The sequence below is a fragment of the Microcebus murinus genome, chromosome 22, assembly GCF_040939455.1.
Source record: "Microcebus murinus isolate Inina chromosome 22, M.murinus_Inina_mat1.0, whole genome shotgun sequence".
In the NCBI taxonomy this organism is placed as follows: Eukaryota; Metazoa; Chordata; class Mammalia; order Primates; family Cheirogaleidae; genus Microcebus; species Microcebus murinus.
Window position 1 is genome coordinate 32,175,891 of NC_134125.1, and position 6,586 is coordinate 32,182,476.

Sequence of the window (6,586 nt, forward strand, 5' to 3'; positions counted from 1 at the left end):
GGGACACATCCCGAGAGGGAGACGCCCCTACACTCGCTCCCCTCCCCCATGTGCTGTGCCCCAGCCCTGGCCCTGGGGAATAGGCGGCAGCCCACACACAGGGCGGGGGGCGCAGCTGAAAGGGGTTGTGGGGGAGGGCGGCCCCTGGCTGGGGGCAAAGGTCGAGAGCCCCGCGTGCGCGTGCGCAGTCAGCAGTGGCGGCGCGCTGGGGGTGGGGGGCGGGTAGGTGAAGGAGGGGAGGCGAGGAGAGGAGGGGGGCTGGAAGGTCTCCACCTTGGCGGGTCTAGCCTTGGAGGCGCGTCTTCTGTGAGTGAGTGAGTGTGAGTGTGTGTGTGTGTGTAGAGAGACAGCCCCCCACCCCGGCCCGGCTCTCCCTGCCCGCCCCGCCCTGCCCGTCACCCCAGTCCCGCGGAGCCCGCCAGACCCGGCCAGTGAACTCAACAGGCCCAGCCCGGCGCGGGGCCTGGGGCCGGAGGAGGCGGCGGCGGGGAAGCGCAGAGAGGCTCGGCTTCTTGAGCGGGGCAGGGGCTCCCTCTGCCATCTCTGGCCACGCTGCCCTGAACGCGCCCGATCTCGTCTGATCTCCGAAGCTAAGCAGCGTCGGGCCTGGTCAGTACTTGGATGGGAGACCGCCTGGGAATACCGGGTGCCATAGGCTTTTTTTTTTTTTCCTTTTTGCCTCTTGTTCTGTCCCCTTTCTGGGAGTGGGGCGGCGGTCCGGCGGATCACCCCCACCCTCAGTGCCCGCCGCGGTGCCTGGCGCCCTACCCGGCGCCGTGGGGCCTCCTCTTGTCCCGAGCCGTGACACCACTGCCACGCGGCAGCATGCGTGCCATCTCTACTGTCAGGTGTCAGACCAAAGCTCTGGTGTGTGGGACCGACATGCTGGAGGAAACCTTGAGAACCTTGAGAGTCTGAGAGGGGAGGGAGTTGCAGAAGAATTCCCAGGATGTCATTTTGAGCAAGTATGTGACCAGAACTCGTCCCGTTGCTTTGGGAGTTCTATGGGCTACACTGTAGGAATCTTTGGTGGTGGCACCTGATGTTGGGGGATCCGGAGTCACACCCAGAGCTGCTGGACAGGCCCCATTTTACATTTCTTTTCGGATTCATTTTCTTAAAAAGTGTCTCTTATCTCTATTGTTGCATTTCCTTTTCTCTCTCTTTTCAAGCAGATTATGGGAGTACAAGTATTGAGGTGACATGTACTGCCCGTGCGTGCCTCCCTCCCCCCAGTTTTCTGATTCATTTATTTCTCATTTTCCCCCAGCGTACTGTGGGGGTACCAATGTTAAGGTCGGGTGTGAGGACTAAACTCTAATTTTTTGCTAAAAACTCCTTCCTAAGGAGGCCAGCTGGGTTAGGCTGGCAAATGGTAAATTCCCACAAGGCGGCTTTTGTTAACCAAATGAAGCAGTGGTTTACTTCCTGACCTGATGCTGGTATGGCATTAACATCACCTAACAGATAAGAAGCCCCTGTCTTAACTCCAGCATCCTGGCAGATGCCTATCATAAATCTAAAATGTCATAACTGAGCATCCTAGCAGGCGCGTATTCTTTAATTTAAAGCATCTTAAAACATCCTAGCAGGCGCCTATTGTAAATTTAAAATGTCCTCCTGTCTGGACCTCCCAGAGTGCCCACAACCTTATCTTAAAGTAAGCATATCCTGCCGCACATGGTGGCTCACGCCTGTAATCCTAGCACTTTGGGAGGCCGAGGGGGGCGGATTGCTCAAGGTCAGGAGTTCGAAACCAGCCTGAGCGAGACCCCGTCTCTACCAAAAATAGAAAGAAATTAATTGACCAACTAAAAATATACAAAAAATTAGCCGGGCATGGTGGCACATGCCTGTAGTCCCAGCTACTCGGGAGGCTGAGGCAGCAGGATCGCTGAGCCCCGGAGATTGAGGTTGCTGTGAGCCAGGCTGATGCCACGGCACTCACTCTAGCCTGGGCAACAAAGTGAGACTCTGTCTCAAAAGAAAAAAAAAATTAAAGTAAGCATATCCTTTCTGGTCTTCTAGATAAAGTCTAACCCTCTCAGCCAATTGCCAGCCAAAGAATCTTTAAACCCACCTATAACCTGTAAGCCCCCACTTCGAGATGTCCCACCTTTTTGGGCCAAACCAATGTATGCCTCTCATGTATTGATTTGTGACCTTGCCTATAACCTTTGTCTCTCTAAAAATATATAAAACTAAGCTGTAACCCAGCTACAGCGAGCCCACTTGCTCAAGGCTTCTTGAGAGTGGCTCCGGGTCATGGTCCTCAAACTTGGCTCAGAATAAACTTCTTTCAAATATTTCAGGGCTTGGATTTTTTCCGTCCACAATTTTGGCGTAGTCGGCAGGATCTCAGAGAAGACTCGGGACCCCTGAAGGAGTCGCCCGAACCCGGAGCTAAGGTATCAGCACGGGCCCATTGAAGCCCTTCCGACTTCTAGCCGCTCCTCCGGCGGGAACCGGTAAGTCCTCCTTACCGGAGGGAACCGGACCTCCCACTCTTGGTCAAAGGTCCCAGTTTATTCTGAGCTGTCTATTCTCTTCCTAAAAATTGTTGTTTGGGACCCTAATTTGATGTAAAAGTGCACTCTGAAGGGCTTTCTCTGCTGCCTTTTTCCTCTCAAAGACCAATTTCGATTGGCTTGTCTGCATATTTGCATAAGGAACCCAACTGTCCTATTCATAGATAAATGAGAGACTGAGTTTCTCAGCTCCAAAGATAAGGGGCAGCTTACTCCTCCCAGACCTAAGGTAGCCCTGGGTGACCAGAGCCCTGATTGGGAGTTGCCTGGGGCGATTCCTGAGGTGCGAGTAGCCCCACAGGGAACCGCCCAACAAATTAATTTTAAAAAAGGCTCCTCCAGAAAACGCGCATAAGAGCTGATCACTCGGCGTTTTGAGCCCTCTCAGAGGTACTAGACCCCCAAAGAGAGAAACTGGGACACATAAGAGGGTGGGACCGAATCAGTGGTGAAGCACTGAGGAGCCCCACCCACAAGCAGCACACTCTGATCCACTACACCAAACCCTAGACCACAGTTCGGTTCCTTCTTAAAAAAAAAAAAAAATGGGAAACAAATTATGTAAAAATGAGAAAAGGCAAAAAGAACGACCTCCTTCAGGCACCCCAGCTGATTTTATGTTTAATAATTATGGCGCCTCTACTTGCAAGTATTTATATAAATGGAAAGATCTTACTAAAGATGACCTAGGTCTGAGGTTTCCAAAATGGGGAACTTTCAATATTCCCAAATTGGTTTTCTTGCGCGCTAAACTAAAAAAACTAGGTTCTCAAATTAAGAAAAATAAATAAAAATCATACTATTGCTGGCACTTGGAATCATCCAAAAGAGAGAATGATAAACTTGCCTCCCTCCAGGAAGTTAATAAAAAAATACTTGAGACTGTCTCAGAATTAAAGAAACTAGCAGAAGCCGCTTCTAAAATCAGGAACGCTCCAAAAATTGTCTCTCCTTCTGCTCCCCCTAACCCTCTGTTCTCTAAATTTCCTTATCCTGATGATTTCATTTTCCCCCCTCCTTCCCCTATTCCTTCGCCTCGAGCTGTAAAAGGATCAAAAATAGCTAAAAAAGAAGATAAAATAGTTGTTGCTCCCTTTAAAATAAAACCCACTGGGAGAGGGGACCCTAATATATTATATACACCCTGGACCAAGACAGAGTTAAAGGCTCTGGTGTCTGGGTTCCCTGATCCAACTCAAGACCCCCTCGGGTTTGCCAGAGAATTCCAATTAACACTTAAGACCTATGATCCAGGTTTCTCTGACCTGTATCAGCTAATTGAGTTACTAGTCCCCAAAAACAAAGCTAAAAAATGGTTCAGGGTAGCAGGTTAAAAACAACCTTTAAAAGATTTTGATAAAATAGATGCAAATAAAAAAAAAATGCAGGGAGCTCTGTGACCGCCTCTATAAAAACTTACCACAGATTTTCCCTAAAGTTATAGATTGGGCAAAAGTGCAACAATGTAAAATACGCCCAAATAAAACCATACCTGACTTTTATAACAGGTTTAAGAAAACATTCAAACAATATTCAGGGATACCTCCTAAAAATTTTGAGCATGGTAAAAGTGACACTTTACTAAATTCTGGATTTGTACAAGGCTTAGACGACAAATTAGTAACCCTGATAAAAAAAAAATAATGTGGCCTGGGCTTCTCTGCCCACTAGCAGCCAGTTGTCACAAACAATAGTTAAGAAGCAAAAGAAAACGGCCTCCAAGATTATGAGTTTACAGCTAAAGCAACTTAGTAACCAAGTCAAAAGGTCGGAGGGGTTCCGTCCCCTGCAGAGATCGCAGCTGGCCACCGAGAAAGTGATTTATTATTACTGCAAAAAAAAGGGACACCTTAAAAAAGATTGTAAAAAACTTAAATGGGTGCTTGCACAAAAGGAGCAAAAGGCCTTAGAGGGAGGCACCAAAGAAACTTTAAAACCAGAATAGGGAGGCTCCGAGGGAATAGAGAGGGTTTTCCCCTTACTTCTAACAAACACTCTAGGGGAAATAGAAATATCCATAAATAAAAAAGACACCAGGCCGGGCGCTGTGGCTCATGCCTGTAATCCTAGCTCTTGGGAGGCCGAGGCGGGCGGATTGCTCAAGGTCAGGAGTTCAAAACCCCATCTCTACTATAAATAGAAAGAAATTAATTGGCCAACTGATATATATATAAAAAATTAGCCGGGCATGGTGGCACATGCCTGTAGTCCCAGCTACTCGGGAGGCTGAGGCAGAAGGATCGCTCGAGCCCAGGAGTTTGAGGTTGCTGTGAGCTAGGCTGACGCCACGGCACTCACTCTAGCCTGGGCAACAAAGCGAGACTCTGTCTCAAAAAAAAAATAAAAATAAAAAAAGACACCAGAGCCCTTGTGGACACTGGTGCCACGCTGTCAGTCCTCAACCCTACCTTAATTAAAAACCCTCTCCCTCAAAGTAAAGTAAAAATTCAAATGGTAGGGGTTTCAAACTGCCCAATTGTTGCCTTTAAATCTGATCCACTCCAATATCAATTGGGAGAGCTTATAGGACAGCATGTTTTCCTTTTAATAGATAGTGCTCCTATACACCTGCTGGGACGGGATTTCTTAGAGACCCATAATGCCCACATCTCATTTTCACAGAAGGGAGAGATGATTCTCAATTTGGGAGACACAGAAGACTTACAAAACCCTACATGCAGTATCATGCTTGCTGAGGTTAATGGAGATTTTGAACAGGGGGACGTAGAGCCTTTCTTATCCAAAATACCAGATTCTCTATGGGCAAACTCTTCCATGGATATTGGACAAATTAAGCCAGCAGTTCCCATAGAGATCACCATAGATGAGTCTAAACCCCTGCCAAACATTAAACAATACCCCCTTAGGCCTGAAGCCTTACTAGGAATCAAGCCAATCATTCAGGACTACTTAGATAAAGGACTCACAATACCCTGCACCAGCCCTTGTAACACACCAATCCTCCCAGTCAGAAAACCAAATGGGAAAGGCTGGCGGTTTGTTCAGGACCTAAGAGCCATAAATAAAACAGTGGTTCCGAGGCATCCTGTCGTCCCTAACCCCCACACCTTACTGTCCAATATTCCTATCACTGCCAGCCACTTCTCTGTCATTGACTTATGCAGTGCTTTCTTTAGCATACCTGTAGATCAGGATAGTCAATATCTTTTTGCCTTCACTTGGGAAAATCGCCAGTATACATGGACAGTCTTGCCCCAGGGTTACTCTGAAAATCCTACATATTTTTCTCAAATATTAAAGGCAGATTTAGATGATATTGTATTCCAAAATGAATCTACTCTGATTCAGTATGTGGATGATTTGCTGTTGTGTTCACCCTCCCTGAGTGAATGCAGAGAAGACACTATATACCTGCTGCAACAGCTTGCCTTAAAGGGACACAAAGTGTCCAGAGATAAATTACAATTTAGGCTCCCCCAAGTTAAATACTTAGGGCACACAATTTTCCCAAAGGGACTTCTTATAAACCCAGAAAGAATCTCTGCCATCATGGCCTTTCCTTTGCCCAAAACAAAAAAACAATTAAGAGGGTTCTTAGGGCTAACAGGCTACTGCAGAAGTTGGATTCCAAACTACTCATTAATGGCCCAGCCCTTATACAAAAAACTAAAGCATCACCAACCAGACCCAATTTGCTGGGGGGAAAGTGAAAAGCAATATATAGAGGATTTAAAACAGGCTCTTACCCAGGCACCTGCTTTAGGACACCCAAACTATAGCCTTCCTTTTTTCCTTTTTATACATGAAGTAGATGGAAATGCGCTTGGAGTATTAACTCAAAAGCATGGCGACAGTCACAGGCCAGTTGGTTATTTCAGCCAACAGTTAGACCCAGTAGCAAAAGGACACCCCCCTTATATGAGAGCCATATCAGCTGCAGCCATTTTATATAAAAAAATTGAGAAATTTGTCCTGGGGTCCCCACTAATAATTTATGCCCCTCATTCTGTGGAATCTCTCCTAAACTCTCACCACACTCAACACTATTCTGTAAGTCGCCTTGCCTCCTGTAAAGTGCTTTTGCTTCCTGCCCCTAA

General features: G+C 47.1%; 1 pseudogene; it reads left to right on the forward strand.

Moving 5' to 3' along the window:
• Positions 1-539: 539 nt before the first annotated feature.
• Positions 540-658, forward strand: LOC142863708 (uncharacterized; annotated as a pseudogene).
• The last annotated feature ends 5,928 nt before the right edge of the window (positions 659-6,586 follow it).